Here is an 18925-nt window from a genome sequence, read left to right as displayed (position 1 = left end):
CTGACAGAAAGCTCTAAACTTGGGGTTATTGAACTGCTTCCCATTGTCTGAGACTATGATCTTTGGTACCCCGAACCTGTAGATGATGTCATCACGGTTGCCTGATGCTGCTGTGAAGTCGCCCAAGATGTCCACCCCCCACATGGCAAAGGGAATGGGGTTGAGGATCGATGTCAGCTTGGTGGCGGGTAGATGGGGTACTGGGGCAAACAATTGACATTGCTCGCAAGCCTTGACGTATTGCACCGCTTCCTCTTGCATTCTTGGCCAGTAGAGTCCTTGTCGAAGGATTTTATAGGCTAGATGTCATCCTCCCATGTGGCTTCCATAGATCCCCTTATGTACTTCTGTCAGGGCATATTGGGCTCCCTTGGGTCCTAGGCACTGAAGCAGTGGTGCTATGGCCCCCCTCTTGTACAATACTCCGTCCAGGACGGTGTACTTTGCAGCTCTCATCCTTATCTTCATTGCCTCGACCTTGTCTTCTAGTAAGACGTTGTTCTACAGGTAGTCGAGTATAGGGTCCATCTAGCTAGGCCCTTCCTCGATCTCATTGACCAGCTTCTCCTGGTATGCCAGTTCATGTAATATTTCCACGTATACTGCACTGGCTAGGTTCTTGAGTTCATCGTTGGCTAGCCTAGATAGTGCATCTGCAGTAGCATTCTCGATCCTGGGTACTCGAACCATCTCAAACTTCATAAATTACCCGATCAATTCCCGAGCACGTGCTAGGTATGATGCCATGCGCTCATCCTTCGTCTCATACTCTCCATTTACTTGGTTCACTACAAGCTGGGAGTCACTCCGGATGGATAGATGTGTGACTTGGATGGCTTTGGCCACTTGGAGTCCAGCCAATAGTGTTTCGTACTCTGCCTTGTTGTTAGATGCCGAAAAGGCGAATCGGAGAGCATATTGTATTCGGAATCCTTCGGGGCTGATAAGTATGAAACCAGCCCCACTTCCTGTGGCATTACTCGAACCATCCACGAACATCTCCCATGATCCTTGATCCTGCTCCTCTGGTTCCTGTGCTTCTGTCTCGCTCTCAGGCAGGGTACACTCAGCTACAAAGTCTGCCAGAGCTTGGCCTTTGATGGCCATCCTGGGTTGGAACCTGATGTCGTGCTCACTCAACTTAACCGCCCAGGCGATCAACCGTCCGGAGACATCAGGCTTGTGCAATACCTTCTTCAGTAGCATGTTGGTGAGCACTGTGATGGTATGGGCTTGGAAGTATGGTCTGAGCTTCCTTGCCGTGATTACCAATGCGTATGCTACCTTCTCTATTCTTGTATACCTGGTCTCTGCATCGATTAAGACATGACTCGCATAGTAGATGGGCCTCTGTATTTTACCCTCTTCTTTTAGCAGCACTGCACTCACTGCGACGGGGGTCGCTGCCAAGTAGATCTTTAATTCTTCATTGGGCTCTGGGCACCCAAGCAATGGTGGGTTCTCGAGGTATACCTTCAATTCTTAAAACGCTTTCTGGCACTCCTCCGTCCATACAAAGTCTTTAGGACTTCAGAGGTTCTTCAGCGTCTTGAAGAATGGCAGACACTTGTCTCCGGACCATGACACGAACCTTAATAGGGCGGCTATCCTTCCATTCAATCTCTGTACTTCCCTAACTATCCTCGAGGGTGCCATCTCCTGGATGGCTTTGATCTTGGAGGGGTTGGCTTCTATTCCTCGTATTGAGACCATGAACCCTAGGAATTTTCCAGACGTTGCTCCGAAAGCACACTTCGCAGGGTTGAGTTTCATCTGGTTCCTTCTTGGTACGACGAATACTTCTTCCAAGTCAGGTGTTGATGAGCGTAGATGATTTTCACGAGCATGTCATCCATGTACACCTCCATGTTGCACCCAATCTGTTCCTCGAACATCTTGTTGACCATCCTCTGGTAGGTGGCCCCTGCATTCTTCAGTCCAAACGATATGACACAGTAGTAGTAATTCTCCTTGTCCATTCGGAAGGCGGTGGAAGACTCGTCATCCTCATGCATGAGGATTTGGTTGTAGCCGGAGTAGGCGTCCATGAAACTCAGCATCTCATGTCCTACAGTTGCATCGATCAATAGATCGATCCTGGGTAGTGGGTACTCATCCTTGAGACATGTCTTGTTCAAGTCAATGTAGTCAACGCACATCCTCCACTTCCCGTTAGATTTGGGTACCTTGACCACGTTTACGAGCCAGGTAGGGAACTCTTCTTCTCTGATGAACCCTGCTCGGCTCAACTTCTCGACCTCTTCTTTGATGGCTGCCTGTCAGTCGAGGGTGAAATTCCTTCACTTCTGCTGGACGGGCTTCCTGGTTGGGTCTACATGTAGTCTATGCTCTGCTATGGATCTGGGTATGCCTGGCATGTCTGCAGTCGACCATGCGAAGACATCCATGTTTGTCTGAAGGAGGTTCCCCAGCTCTTCTTTCTGTTCATTGCTCAACAGTGTGCCAATCTGTACTACCTTGGAAGGGTCATCCTTACTGAGTGGCCATGGAACTAAGTCCTTAACCGGTCTTCCTCTCTTCTCTATCAATTAATCTCTTTGGTCACTGACCAAGTTCTCCATGCACAGTGCCATTCCTCGGGTGTTGCCGTTGTTCTTCTTCACAAAGGTGGCATAGCATTCTCTGGCCTTCTTCTGATCACCTCGTACTTCACCCACTCCATTGTCAATGGGGAACTTCACCTTCAGGTGGATTGGAGATACGATGCCTCTAAGGGCCATCAAAGATGGTCGCCCTAGGAGGCCGTTGAATGACACCACGGACCTGATGACCATGAAGTTTACCATCATGGTCACCTGTCGAGGGTGTTCTCCAAAGGTGACGGGTAGTTTTATGGTGTCTCTGATGGAAGCTGTGGCACCCGAGAATCCATGGAGGTAGGTGGGCTCGGCTTAAGTTGATCATCTCTAAACTTAAATTGGTGGTAGGCTTCCAGTGAGAGTACGTCCACGGACGCCCTTGTATCAATCAACACCCTGTGCACTGGTCGGTTGGCTATCTCCACCTGCACTACCAGGGCATCCTCATGTGGAAAGCTTACGCCTTCCAAGTCTGCATCAGAGAAGGAGATCACCGTCATGGTCCTTGCTATTTTGCTTGGCTTCTCTGCTACTCCCACGAACCTAGTATGGGCCTTGGCTTTTCTGGTTGATTCTTACCTCGGTCCTCCAAGTATGGTGAGGATGGGGGCTCCCTTGGTGCCGCTGGGTTCTGCTACCTCTCTTCTTTCATCAGTGCGGTCTCTCTCCCTATCTTGGTCCACTCTCCTTTCTTCCCTCCTTGGTTCTCTTTCTCGATCACGTCCTCGATCTCCTTGGCCCAAACGGCCATCACGTCTCCCCTTAACGTATTTGTTCAAACTCCTTGCTTTTACAAGGCCTTCTATCTCCCTCTTCAGTTGGTAGCATTCCTCTGTGTCATGCCCATAGTCCTTGTGGAAGAGGCAGTACTTGTGAGGGTTACGCTTCTCATGTCCTGCCAGCATGGGTCGTGGCCATTTGATTAGGTCACGGTCTTGTAACTGCATGAGGATCTGTGACCTAGTGGTGTTGAGGGGTGTGAACTCTAGGCTGCTTGCCCTCTCACTTCTCTCTGATCGACGATCACTTCTTCCCAATGGGCGATCGCCTTTCTCCTATTATCGCTCAGTCCTTGATCTTTTATTCTCCTTGTGGTCATCTGGTGCTGACCTCTTGTTGTCTTAGGTCTTGCCTTCGATTGCCTTCGTCCGTGACTATACTATCTCGGCCATGTTGGTGAACTCATTGCATCGCTCCAGGAGCTCTTTCATGGTCCTGGTCTCATGACATGCTAGGTCCTTGATCAGCTCCATGTCACGGATGCCCCCAGCTAAAGCATCATGCTGGGTCTGGTCATCCAAGTCTCTGACTTCTAAGGACTCCTTGGTAAACCTGCTGACATACTCCCTGAGGGACTCCCCAGGGTTTTGGATCACGTTCAGCAGATTGACCGTGGTCTTCTTCTGCTTGACGCTGCTCTGGAAGTGGGTCCCGAACTGCTCGCATAGCTCTGCAAACGAACCTATCGACCTCGGTCGTAGTCTAGAGAACCATGAGGTCGCCGCACCCTTGAGGGATGCAGGGAATGCTTGACAGGATACCACGTCCAATCCACCATATAGTGCCATCATGCCATTGAAATAGTTGATGTTGTCATTAGGGTCGGTGGTACCACTATAGAGTTCAAAGGTGGGTAGCCTGAACCTGGATGGAAGTGAGGCTGACATGATCTCTTCTGAGAAGGGGTGTTGTCCAAGGATGGAGTGTGTTTCACCCTTGGTCTGCTTCTTCAACCCTTCCAACTTTTTGTCCAACTCTTGGAGTCTCTTGTCTAGCTCTTCATCCCGTGTTTGTCTCTAATGTCTGACTGGTCGTTCGCTGCGAGCTCGTTCACGTCCTCTCCTGGAGGTCCCCTCCCGCCTTGATTGTTGGCGGGACGGTGAAGGGTCACGCCGTGATGAATCTTACGTCGGACGCGAGGGGCTCTCTTCACGGTAAGTCCTGCTTCACTCTGGTGCATGACTTCCTCCCAGTCAACCATCAAACACCGACCTCCGAATGGACCCTTCAGGGGTGGGTACCATGGATCGGTGTGATGGTGTTCTCCTTCGGTCTGACCGTGCAAGAAGGTCTGCCATTCTTCCCCTAGGTTGGGAAGGCTCTCCCCACTGCTTGGTGTGCCTCTCTGACCTGTCACCCCTGGGAGGTGTCCTCTTAGGGCTCTGCTCCTGTCAAGGGTTCGTCCTACGACGGTGTGATGTTGCACACTGCCTCAAGTAGTCACGGAAGAGTTGTTGGTCGTGAAGGATCTGTCGCTGCAGGTCGTTGATCTGACCCATAGTGGCTGGTGCATTGGGATCAGGTACTAGCTCCATGGGGGCTTCAATGGCTGCTTCTGGGTTGAGGTTGACTCCCCCAACCTGTTGATTCTCTGGGGCCTCCCTCTCTTGGGAGACATGGTCAGTGGCTCTGCAATGTGAGCTCTCTAGAGGAGGTGATCCATTCCCCTCCCTAGGGGCATTATTGGTGGAGGGAGCAGTCTTCTTGCGTGCCATGGCTGATCAAATATGGAAATAAGCTAGTAGAGGTGATGGCTAGCATCGTTCCCACAAACCGCGCCAATCTATTGCGTCAAGAAATAGCTCAGCGGTCCTTCGAGTGTCGTAACCTGCAAAAGACCCTGGGTGACAAAGGAGAACTGGTGTGGTTCCGGCCTACGACTCTCCGATGCCTAAGTTAGATCTCTCTGAGCATACAGGTGAGTGAATAGTAGTATTCAAGTTGAGTTAAGATGTGTTTTACTCCCCCTGATGGGGCTGTGTACCTTGCCTTTTATAGTAGTGTATGGCGGTGTGGAGAGTCCCAGTTGATGTAGAGTATTTGCCGTAGGTGATAGAGGCCCCGAGTAGTAGGGCTCCTCTTTGATAGGTTGTCTTCCCATGAGACGTAGTGTCCTTGATAGACTTGGTAGTTGTCTTCCCATAAGAAGTAGTGTCATGGTAGACTTGGTATCCTTGGTGGATAGACCTCATCTATGTGGTAGATGAGGCTCTCAGTATATGAGTCCATTCAGTGTACATGACTCGATAGGCGGTGGCCTAGAGTCCTTGGTGATGCGATCTGTGTCTTGTTGATGGCGGTGATGACTGCCGTGTTCGAGGGAGACTGTGCCCGGGGATGACGTGTTTGGGGAAGCCGTGCCCAGGGGTCTTCGTCCAAGGGGTTGGCGCCCAAGGAGATCCGCACCCAAGGGGGTTGGAGCCCAGGGAGGTCCACTCCCCCAAGGGGGTTGGCGCCCAAGGGTGGCTGCGCCCGTGGGTGTTGGTGGATGGTGCCTGCGGTTGGTCCTTCACTGGCCCTGTTTTGGTTTCCTTTCTTGGTCCAAGACACGTGGCGACCTCTGATTGGTTGGAGTGAATTTGGGTTCATCAACGACCTATCGAGATAATACAGGGTAGGAGTACTGTATCAAGCATCCATCTAACCAACATAGTATATCACAGACAAACAATCTCGAAATACCCCAAACAATCCAATTACACCAGATCTAGCACTCTCGATCCTTTATGATGAGCATTGCTAACCCTTTGTATGCAATGTACTTATGACTACGTCGATCATAAATATGACAAGTCGCCCGAGCAATGAGTCACAAAACAAAGGTGTAATGTCGGATGATTTTCTTTGAGCCCCTCATGTCAATCTGATTGTTCCCCACATCTTTCCCAATCATGTCCTGTTGGATTACATCATCCATGATCCTGAGTACGTCAAAGTAGCATCATTGGGCATCTTCCCCATGACATTGTCTCAGGTAATAAGGTTTCTGAGGGATTAATATAGTCCATGTGGCTCACACAGTGACGAAGCAGGGATCCATTCAGTCACTCTCACTATCGGTCGGTATAAGCACATACAGTATGATATGTATGCTATGGCGTGACTCCCACCGAAGTGGGCATGTCACACTTGAAAAATATCAACGCCATACGAATCTTGGTCTAGTCGCTCTGCCAAGCGCCTAACCTGAGTTTCTACGCAGTCACCCTCATGGTTTCTACCTAAAACCTCACATCCGGCTTCCCACAGGCTATATAGAAGTGTGGTATCTTCTATGTTGGACCAGATAAGGTTATGATCGTGTCATTATGTGATAAAAAATAAACCCTAAATTATTGATAGAATAGTGGTAAGAAGGGATTGAATCTACGGGGAACTGAAAGGCTAAATTTACTAAAATTGATGTGAATGCTATTTTGAAAATCAAATTTGCAAAATTTATAACTAAATTAACGACTAATTAACAAAAGTGAGAGTTGATGAGAAAAATAGCCTTTAGGTTTCAAATACCCTTTGACATGACTACTTAACTCTGTCACATACTTCGGTTCATTATAGCTACAAGCCTAATGCAACCATACCATGATAATTTTAGTTCATCCTAGTTATAACCTATCTTGCCAATCACTATCGTCTTTCGCATACGCTTAGCACACTTAGTTTGGTTAGTTATAAGCTATCATCGGTGCAACCAAAATTTTGATAAAAACTATTGTTTGAATAGAAAATATGAATCACAGAAGCACATTCTCTAAACTAAATAATTCAATTAAAATCACCCACCAAGGGATGGATTCTCAACATCAAACAATCAAGTATGCTTCAACCAGAAATTAAATACCAATTATCAAAGGTTCATCTATACCTAAAGGCAAAGGGAACTTAGCCACTCATGGTGCTAAGGCTATGTTTGGTAAATGTCTGAACAAAGAACGCCCGTTCTTGACTAAAAACGTTCTTTGACGTTCTTCGTCTAGAACGATGTTCTAAGACCTGTTTGGTAACGGTCTCAAGAACGTCGTTCAAAACAAAAACAGTGTTTGGTAAAACCTATTCTTCCCTATTTGATGTTAATTACAATAATGCCATTTCCTTATCAATTATACCAAAAAAATACTTGTAAAATCCTTTTCTATTACCAACCTTAGCATCAAATTTAAATATCTCATTAACATAACCAAAGTAAGTATAAAAATATGTCAAATTTTAAAGATGCCATTAAAATTGGGTTCTTGTGTGGAGTAGTGGCATAACTGACTATGCTATGAACAGTTGAATTAAGAGGGTCTTGATGGATTCGAACCACCATCCTCTTGGAACATACTCATGTTCCAAGTTCTCTACCAAGTTGAGCTAAAGACCCATCAAAACTGAGTGCAACCCCTTTCTTCTTCTTCTTTCTTCCATCATTATTATACTCCAACTCCACCAGCCCAGTTTTCTTTCCTTTGTATTTTGTTTGTCTATCTACATACTGATATAAGGAAATCATAAATCATGTTTTTCTACAACTCAATCTACAAACTATAACAACCTGAAAACAATTGACAGCAAAATAAGAAAAACTTGCTTTCGATGTGGAAAGACTTGCTCAAGTAGTTTATCTGTAAAATTTCTTTAGGTTATGTGTTCTTTCATCTGTGCACATGCTAAAGAATCCACATTTCATTGTAAACAACCTTTTGTATGAATGTTGGAGTTGGAAGTAGTGAAAGAGTGTGTACAATCAGTTGCAAAGAGGGGTAAAAATAAGGATCAAAAGCACATTAAAGTATGGACTCCAGAGTGCAGCAGCTCTACTATTCACTGCCACTACCTTCACCCTAAATCATTTCTACAGGTTATTGTAACTCTTGTTTATTTTCCTTCCATTCTCTCATGTGGATCCATATTGACATCAGAATTTCACCCAATTACTTATGTAATAGACCGTAGTTTCATAATTCACATTTCTCATATTCTTATTAGTGGATGAGCCTACTTCTCACAACTGGATTACTATTATTTGTCTTCCCCTATTTTCTCTGTCAATAGGTTGTTTCAATATGTTGTTCCCCAGGTTTCATACAAATCGGCACTGAAGCACCTCTTGGGACCATTTTACAACCAATTTCTACTCTTGGAGGGCCCCAATATGAAATGATACTCAGTATTTTACCAGGTGAATTTAAGTTTTTTTCTTCTCTACTTGACTTTTCATTACTTTGCAGGGCAAACGTAAAAAAGATTAATTAAAAACCGTGACAGTTAACTAGGAGAACAAGTGAAAAAAGTATCCTTGTTATGTTATACTATTTTTCAAATCTCTGTTGCTTGGGTGTAATCAAATGAGTTAGACGAGTAAGAATGCTAGTATTTTTTCTCCTATGATTGGAGTGACACTTTGAGTGAGGTGAGTAATGGTAAGGCCACCTATTATTCCCAGATTGGAAAGCGCTATGGCCAATCTATTATTCCCAGATTCTTATCTCTGTCAAGTGAAGTCTGAAGTGTGAGGCTGTGAACTGTTATCTTCTCTTCTCCCCTGCTTTTCCTTACTTCATTCTCTAACCGTTTGATTCATTCGAGTCATGAGAGGTCTAAAATCAAAAGGAAAAAAAGAGAAACCAAGTGCAATGTGTTGATAAATCGGAAGAGATGGAGAAAAAAATGCATAACACAGAACGGAAATGGAGAAGAAGTACCTATCACAAAAAAAAAAAAATTGAAGAAGAAGTTTGGTAAGCAGATCTGTTGACAGAGATGAAAATCTCACAACAATCAGCCAGTAAACTTCTGATAAACATTACAGATTTCAGGAAAAAATAGGCCAGCAATCACAAATTTCAAACATTACACCATAAATCATACATCAACGCATGAAAAACATTGCAGGAAAAAATCGGAAAGAAAAACGAAGAACAAAGACCAAATTACAGAGAGAGGGAGAGAGAGAGAGAGAGTCACCTTTGTTGTTGTCAACTTCAGTTACAGAGAGGGTCGTGCTAGAGAGGACCACTGTAGCAGAAACCTTCAATTGTTAGGGTTGTTGCTCCAAATCCTGAGACAAAGGAGAAAAATCCATAGTCAGATCTTCATCCCAACAAACGACCAAGAGAGAGAGAAACAGAGAGAGTGAGAGTGAGAGTGAGAGAGAGAGAGAGAGAGAGCGAGAAAGGGAGAGTGAGAGGTAGAGAGAGCAGAGAGAGGAAGCGAGAGAGAGAGGGAAAGAGAGCAAGAGAGAGAGAGAGGAAATCGAGCTACAAGTTCGCCTCCTCCTCCTAACTTCCTTCCCCTGATCTGCCTTTTGGGTTTTTTTTTTTTTTGTCTTCGAGGCTTGCTCACGGGTTTTGCTCGTCAATCGCGCGATGATCGTTCTTTGTTCTTTGCAGACAAGACGGTCTGTAAAGAACGTTCTTTACATCAAATACTCCTCCGGTTCGTTCTTAAAGAATAAAAAAACGAACTGCTAAGCCAAACACAAAATCACGTTTTTTTGTTCTTAAAGAACGAAAAAGCAGTTCTGAACACTGTTCATATATTTACCAAACGTAGCCTAATTGACAGGGGGCAGCAACAGTGATCTTCCATTGAACACAATACGCAGATGGAGAGTAGAAGTAATGTTGATGGAGGCAGCGGCTGTAGAGATGATGGTTTGGCAACTAAAGATGGTGTTAATCTCTGCGCAATGCTATCCAGAAAAACCTGCGGAGGAAAAAGAGATTGGAAAAAACGAGAGAGGGAAGGAGAGACGGAGGAGAGAAATAAATAAAATCCCAAAAGAGAAATATTGGAGACTTTTTGGAAAGAAAAAATAAATAAATATTAAGGAAGAGAGAGAACAGTGAGAGAATTGGGAAAAGAGGGATTTTAGGAAAGATTGGATTTAGGAGAATTGGGAGACCGTGGGCAGCATGTGATTGAGAGAAAACGTGAGAGAGAGGAATTTTAAAAGGAAATTAGGTGAAGATGGGAGAGAATTTGTGCAAGGGTTTTTGAGGAGAGAGGAGAGATAGAGGAGAGATAGAGCTAGAGAGGGGGAGAGAGAGATTATAGGAAGATGGGAAATCATAATGAGATGAGAGATTTGGGAAAAAGGGAGAGAAAATAGGAAAAGAATTTGGAAAAATGGGAAAGAGAAGAAAGAGAAGAAAAAGGAAAGGAAAGAGAGAGAGGGAGAGAAGAGAAGGGAGGAGAGTTTAACCTAAATTCTAAATTTGATCACAATCCTCTTTTTGAAAATATCTCTTCATCCTGGGTCCGGATGAATCCAATCCGAGAATTAAAGTTGCTCCAATTAATGTTCTAGATGATGTGAGCCCAATATCGGATATCTTCTGAAAATTTCTCAATTTTTTGAAATTATAGTTATGCCCTTGGGTCTTTAGTAAAACTTCTTCCCATCTCTTCTTTGATCACATGTGAGTCAATCCATAGGTAGACTGGTGCCTAGATTGCATCAAATCCTTTCATTCATCATCTTTTATGTGCATTCATAAAGCACAGAATCACCTCACCAATTAGAAACTGCCACGTGGCCGGCCTAATGTTAGTCCAAGAATCGAACTGAGCTGAGCAGGAAATCGGGCCGACCCTGTCGCTGATAGGTCGCCTAACAGAGTCGAGCTCACACAAGTCAGCCAAGCTGAGGTCGAGCTCTGAACCGAGTTCACACAAGTCAGCCCGACTAATCCGAGCTCTGAGCCGAGCTCACACAGGTCAGCCCGGCTAATCCGAGCTCTGAGCCGAGCTCACATAGGTCAGCCATAAACTTCTGTCCGAGCCTACCCAGGATAGCAAGGCCGAGGTGACTGCCAAGATCGACCTCCCATGGCCGACCTCCATGGCCGAGCTCCTAGACCGAACCCTCCACCAAGGTCATCACAACGGCCTGCCAGGAATCGCGGAGCCACGTCAGCACCGCCCGAGTATCCAGGAATAAGGATCGAGCCACGATCCCAGCGCGATACAGAATCACACTTTACATGGACTCTTACCTTAATAAGAGTCCGACCCCGAAAATGACTTTCCACTTCGTTTTACGAGAGAGAGCCTTCCAAAAGAAGAACTTCTACCATACTAGGACTCTCCCAACCTCTTCACCTCATCCACGCTCTATAAATACCCAGGTATGGAGCACAATTCCACATCTCACTTTTATTAAGCTGTTACGCTGTTGCATTAGAGACCTGACTTGGGCGTCGGAGATTCCTAGGTCGGAGCCACACCGGCTCTCTTGCGCTCATTCATCTTTTTGTAGACACATCCGTGGGCGAACCGGACGACGGAGGTTTTCACACGCAACATGCATGACCCTATAACACCCTGCAATCACAATTAAATAGCAAAGTAAAATTAATTAAATTAAAGATATTAAATTAAAACCAACAATTAAATAGAAATTCAATGCATAATTATAGCCCGATCACACTCTCCAACTTGCACTTTTGCTCGTCCTCGAGTGAAAGAAAACAAAAACTACTTTGCTTATCACTCCTTTAGCTTAATTTAATCACTCAGAAGCAAGTAAAATCATCATCAATGAATCAACAGCAAGGACCCTTAAACATGTCAATAAAATCCAACAGAAATCTAAACAAAGTATAAGAAACTCTTCCAAGCTAGCCAACTCCTACTCATGCATTCAAAATCACTCATCTTAAGCAATGTCATAATGTCCAAGTGTTACACAAGCCCACTATTCATTATCATGCTTTATTTTTTTTCTTTCTTTTCTTTTCTTTTCTTCTTTTTTTTACTTTTTTTTTAACTTCTTCAATCCGTGCAATGTCCTGACCCCTTAAGCTTTCTAGATGGATCATGTAGCGAGCTTTAGGTCAATTACTCTCAAGCCAGAGGGCTTTAAGAAATTAGGTGTAAAAACACCCCTCGGACTTACTTACTCAACCCAAATAGGCTACAAGTCAAGACTAGATTAAAGAGTCAAACTTTTTTTTTTTTTGCTTTCCAACTGTTTTACGCAAAGCTCAATGTTTGTGACAAAGAGACCCGGTTACTGAGTAGGAAGTTTTTTTTTTAATAGACATTCCAACTGTTTGACGCGAAACTCAATGTTTGTGACAAAGAGGCCCGGTTACTAAGGAGGAAGTCTTAAATGCATGATTTTGGAAATTTTTCAACCACAAAGGCTTGCATAGTTAAACATGAATCATCATAAACATTCACCAAAGATGAAAATCCATATCTCAAGCAAAAATTTAACCAACAATGGAAGAGAAACAATGTTCTAAGTTTAAATAACTGGTAAAAACATCAACAAACTCTAGAATCACCTGCTATAACTCCTTATAACGACATTGAATGCTCTAGATTGGAAAATCTTCAGTACAAATTCGCAAAATTTATAGTTGTTCTCATTGTTCTCCCTCCCCAACTTAAATGACATTGTCCCTAATGACATGCAAAAGAATATGACAATATAAAACAATGGGAAACAAATAAAAACGAGGGGAAGGAGTAATACAACCTTGTGAAGTGGAGCGCTACGACCATCAACTCACACCTGCCATGGCTATCTGCTGTCTACCTGAAAAACTAAGAAAAATAAAAACCGAAGTAAAATGGTGGGTTGCCTCCCACAAGCGCTAAGTTTACTGTCTTCAACTAGACAAAGAGTGAGAGCTCAAGAAAACTCATAAACCGGGTCAATCAAGTCAATAGACTCAATGACCTGCCCATCTGTAATACAGTCCACATAGGGCTTCAGACGCTTCCCATTAACTGTAAAAGTGTGCCCTGGTTGCGGATCTTGAATGGTAATAGCACCATGGGGTGACACTTGAGTGACAACAAAGGGTCCATCCCATCGAGAACGCAGCTTACCGAGAAAGAGGCACAATTTAGAGTTGAAAAGCCACACTTTCTGATTGGGTGCAAAAGACTTGCAGACAATGTGTTTATCATGAAATGCTTTGGTCCTCATCGTGTAAATTTGTGCGCTCTCATATGCTTCATTGCGCAACTCAACTAACTCCGAGATTTGGAGACAAAGATTCTCACTTGCTTCATCGCACATGTTATGATTCAATCTCCTTTGCACATCCCAGAAAGATTTAGCTCCATCATCATAGTAGATACGATGTAGATAAATTGATGGACTAATACCCTTCAAATCAGCTACGAACCACCCGATGGCAACCTTATGTTCTTTGAGAACATCTAACAGTTTGCTTTCTAGATCAGATGTCAAGCTAGAGGCAATTACGATAGGTAATGTCTCATTTGATCCCAAGAAAGCATCTTCAATGAATTAGGCAATGGTTTCAATTCCAACATCGGTGGGGACTCAACAAAACTCAATGGTGGCTTCTCAGCCAGGGGAGGAAGTAACTCATACTTGACAGTCCATAAAGGACGGTCTAGAGGAGTAGGGGCATCTAATAACGTATTGACCTCAACAGTATATGCATCAATATCAAAATCATCACCTCCAGAGAAGGTCAGATAGTGTTACAATGGGTCATCTGCTAATATCACCGGTGTACACTCTGCTACTACCTCATCTATAACATCAATGGAGAAGCACTCTTCCTCATGTTGAGGCCCTAAAGAAGCATTGAAGATGTTCAATCGGAGCTTCTTATTACCAAAGGAAATATCCATTGCACCTAATCTACAGTTGATGTAAGCATTGACAGTAGTCAAGAATGAACGTCCTAAGATAATCGACTATGGTTTCCCATTAGTTTGTATTTCCATGTCAAGGACTAGGAAATCCACAGGAAAATAGAACTCATCTACTTTAACCAATACATCCTCAATGAAACCTCTAGGCACTTTAATGGAACGATCAGCAAGTTGGAGAATAACTTGTGTAGGCTTCAATTCTCCAAACCCAAAATGATCATAAACTGAGCTAGGTAAAATATTAACACTCACCCCTAGATCAAGAAGCGCTCGCTCAATGGCAAGGTTTCTAATGGTGCAAAATATAAGAGGGGCTCTTGGATCTTTAAGCTTAGGGGTAAGTCGATTGGAAAGTACTGCACTCACTTGCACAGTAAGATGGATGGTCTTGGGAATGTGGGTCTTAAGCTTATGCTTTTGAGTGCATAAGTCTTTCAAGAACTTAGCATAAGCTGGAACTTGCTTGATGGCATCTAGAAGGGGGAGGTTGATCTGGACTTGTTTGAAGAATTTCATCATCTCTTCCATTCTTGCACCCTTCTTGCCAAATGCAGAAGAAAATGGGGATTCTAAACAAGAGGGAAAAGGGGCTCTAGGCATATAAACATCAGGGTTGTTACCCTCCCCAACTTGTTCAATCTCATGGTCCTTGGAAGCTTGGGAAGCTTTAGGATTGGGTTCTGGACTCACCTCTTTCTCAGAATTCTCTATAGGGGAACTCTGTTCAGGGGTTCCCAATACTTGGCCACTCCTTAAAGTCATGACTGCCTTAGCTTGTTCATGGAAACTCGGTTACTAGGCTGACTGTTAGGATTTCCTACCACTTGACTTGGTAGTTGACCATCTTCTCTCCTACTTATGGCATCAGCTAACTGACCCAACTGGGTTTCTAGCTTGGCAATTGATTGAGTGTGAGAGTGGAGGATTTGGGTATTACGCTCTAACCCATTTAATGCACGCAACACTTTTTCCTCTAATGATGAACTCATAGGTGGTGGAGGAGGTGGTTGTTGCACATCTCTATAGGCAGTCTGCTGATTAAAAAATTCTGCCTATATGGTGGATTTTGGAAACTATTGGGTTGCTTCCATCCAAAATTGGGGTGGTTCCTCCAACCAGGGTTATAAGTCTAGGAATATGGGTCATTACCTAGTTTGGAGAAACTCTGGCAGACTGTGCATGTTCAGCATAGTCAGGGAACTGCACAGCTTGAGGGCAATCACCCACATATTGTGCAGGACTAGCACAAAGAGCACACACGTCCTGATAAGTGGAAGCTGGGGTAGATTGCTTGGACAATATGCAGTCAAGCTTTTCAGAAAGCATGTCCACTCTAGTGTTTATGGCCACAGATTGACCTACCTCATAGGCCACCTTTTCTTTGGGGTCCAGTCATGAGAATTTCAGTCCTAGAGGCTGACACATGATGCAATGAATTCTCATTCAGGGTCTTAAACAATTGCCAAGCCTCAGTCTCACTCTTATACATGAATGTACCTCCACAAGAAGCATCCACCATCTGTCCATCATAAAAGCATTGAACTAACTACCACTTAGGTACAGCATGATGGGGACACTTTCTAATTAGGTCCTTAAGTCTTTTCCAGGTCTCAGGAAATCATTCACCATCAATTTGAGAAAAGCTAGTGATGGTTGGCCTAATCTGATTGGTCCGGCCCATTGGAAAATACTTTTTCAGAAACTCTTATTGCATCTGCGCCCAAGTAGTGATCACTACAGCATCCAAGGAATTGAGCCATTGTTTGGCTTTATCCTTGAGGGAAAATGGGAACAAGATCAACCTCAAAGCATCTTTAGAAAAATTCTGGATTTTAACAGTTGAGCATATCTCTAAAAATTCATCCAGATGTTTGAAGGGTTCCTCATTTTTAAGTCCATAAAAAAATGGGAGCATCTGAATAACATTGGACTTAATCTCATATTGGGCTGCCTGAATAGCAGGAACCCTAATGCATGAAGTTGACGTATAGGTCGAGGGAGTGAAGTGCTCACTCAATGGGTATTGGTTTGGTTCATTCTCTCCCATACTTTTATTTTTTCAAATTAAATGCAAAATTCTCTCTATTTCAAGGTCTAAATCGGTCAATGTAGAATGACAAGAACGACGACCAAGCATCAACTAAACTAAAAACTAACGACAAAAAGACTCACAACCAAAATGGGAAGACATCATAAAATTAAACTAAGCAAATCAAATAGAAGAGATAGGGTATATACCTGAAATGCCTAGCTCCAATGAAGATCGATCCTCACTTGAACTTTGCCACATCCAAGAACGAATAACCAATAAAAAGAAAATTACACGTATGATCTTAAGGGGAAAGGGGAATAAAATTCTATTTTAACAATGATGAGATCAAAATAAAAGAATAAAAAAAAAATGTACAAGGGGGGTGAATGCAAGTTCAACAAGTTGGGATGAAAATGGCGCACTCGTCCTTGCTCTGCAAACTAGGCTGCCTGCAAAACAAAATAAAAGCAACTTAGGCTAAACTAAAATTAAACTAAAAAAGAAATTAAAAAGAAAAATTTTGATTGTGTTTTGTTTTTTTTTTTTAAATCTAAAATTAAAACAAAAACAAAATAGAAAAAGAAACAACTAAATCAATCTTAGCAAACCGTGCTTTGGTTCCCTAGTAATGGCGCCAAAATTTGATCGTGTCATTATATGATAAAAAATAAACCATAAATTACTGCTAGAAAAGTGGTAAGAAGGGATCAAATCTACGGGGAACTGAAAGGCTAAAATTTACTAAAATTGATGTAAATGTTGTTTTGAAAATCAAATTTACAAAATTTAAAACTAAATTAACGACTAATTAACAAAAGTGAGAATTGATAAGAAAAACAGCCTTTAGGTTTCAAATCCCCTTTGACATGACTACTTAATTTTGGCACATACTTCGGTTCATTATAGCTACAAGCCTAATGCAATCTCACAATGATAATTTTAGTTCATCCTAGTTATAACCTATCTTGCCGATCACTATCATCTTTTGCATATGCTTAGCACGCTTAGTTCGATCAGTTATAAGCTATCATCGGTGCAACTAAAATTTCGATAAAAACTATTGTTTGAATAGAAAATATGAATCACAGAAGCACATTCTCTAAACTAAATAATTCAATTAAAATCACCCACAAAGGGATGGAGTCTCAACATCAAACAATCAAGTATGTTTAAACCAGAAATTAAATACCAATTATCAAAGGTTCATCTACACCTAAAGGCAAAAGAAACTTAGCCACTCATGGTGCTAATTGACAAGGGGCAGCAACAGTAATCTTCCATGGAACACAATATGCAGATGGAGAGTTGGAGCAATGTTGATGGAGGCAGTGGCTGTAGAGATGATGGTGTGGCAGCTAACGATGGTGTTGATCTCTGTAAAATGCTATCCAAAAAAACCTGCGGAGGAGAAAGAGATTGGAAAAAATGAGAGAGGGAAGGAGAGATGGGGGAGAGAAATAAATAAAATCCCAAAAGAGAAATCCTAGGGACTTTTTGGAGAGAAAAAAAAATAAATATTAGGGAAGAGAGAGAACAGTGAGAGATTTGGGAAGAGAGGGATTTTAGGAAAGATGGGATTTAGGAGAATTGGGAGACCATGGACAGAATGTGATTGAGAGAAAACGTGAGAGAGAGGAATTTTAAAAGGAATTTGGGTGAAGATGGGAGAGAGAATTCATGCAAGGGTTTTTGGGGAGAGAGGAGAGATAGAGCTAGAGAAGAGGAGAGAGAGATTTTAGGGAGATGGGAAATCGTAGTGGGATGAGAGATTTGGGAAAAAGGGAGAGAAGAGAAGGGGGGAGAGTTTAACCCAAATTCTAAATTTGATCAAAATCTTCTTTTTGAAAATATCTCTCCATCCTGGGTCGGATGGATCCAATCCGAGAATTAAAGTTACTCCAATTAATGTTCCGGACGATGTGAGCCCAATACTGGATATCTTCTGAAAATTTCCTATTTTTTTGAAATTACAGTTATGCCCTTGGGTCTTTAATGAAACTTCTTCCCATCTCGACCTTGATCACATGTGAGTCGATCCATGGATAGACTGGTGTCTAGATTGCATCAATTCCTTCCATTCAGCATCTTTTATGCGCATGACCTTGTAAAACCCTGCAATCATAATTAAATAGCAAAATAGAATTAATTAAATTAAAGATATTAAATTAAAACCAATAATTAAATAGAAATTCAATGCATAATTACAGCCCGACCAGGTCTCATTTAGCTCTAACTAAGGCACCTTGAAGCACAAATGCTTATAAGCTCATCTTGCTCGCTATCTACAAGCACCAAGGCAAGTCACCTGTGTGAGTGGGTCGACTCAATGCCTAGTGACATCTTTACAATAATCAATGTATACATACAACATTGCTCAAACAAATATTTTTAATAATAAATGTAAGAGGAATACAAATAAATGTCCACCCATAAAAGTGTCCCAAAAGCCTGAGTCCCAAGTTCCTAACATGAATTAGGAAAACATCTCCGGTAATGGGCTTATCAAAGGATCAGCCAACATATTGCCAGTGGAGATATGTTGCAGAACAACTTCTCCTTGCGTGACCATGTTTCGAATGTAGTGATATCGTATGTCAATGTGCTTGGCTCTTCCATGAAACTTGAGGTCCTTCGCAAATGCAAGCGCTGCTGTGCTATCACAATGTACAAGCACAGTGTCGTTTGAGTGGGCAGAAGCACTAAGTCTCTGCAAGAACCTTCTAAGCCAAATGGCCTCGCAAACTGCTACCAAATATGCGACATACTCTGACTCCATCGTGGCTAGAGCGGTGTAGGTTTGTTTCTTGCTACTCCAAGTAATAGCTCCTCCTAGGAAAAATGCATACCTTGAAGTGGATTTGCGCTCGTCTCTATCACTAGCCCA

General features: G+C 43.0%; 1 long non-coding RNA gene and 1 pseudogene across 1 annotated transcript; both read right to left on the bottom strand.

Moving 5' to 3' along the window:
- Window positions 1-7204: 7204 nt before the first annotated feature.
- LOC122652372 lies at window positions 7205-17310 on the bottom strand. The gene is made up of 3 exons (XR_006331590.1): window positions 17297-17310; window positions 17136-17138; window positions 7205-7284 (listed from the first exon to the last, which is right to left on the bottom strand). It is a non-coding gene; the product is annotated as an uncharacterized LOC122652372 (long non-coding RNA).
- Window positions 9092-9157, bottom strand: LOC122653324 (annotated as a pseudogene).
- Window positions 17311-18925: the final 1615 nt, after the last annotated feature.

This window comes from Telopea speciosissima, chromosome 2, assembly GCF_018873765.1.
Source record: "Telopea speciosissima isolate NSW1024214 ecotype Mountain lineage chromosome 2, Tspe_v1, whole genome shotgun sequence".
Classification (NCBI taxonomy): Eukaryota; Viridiplantae; Streptophyta; class Magnoliopsida; order Proteales; family Proteaceae; genus Telopea; species Telopea speciosissima.
This window is presented reverse-complemented; position numbering and strand designations above follow the sequence as displayed.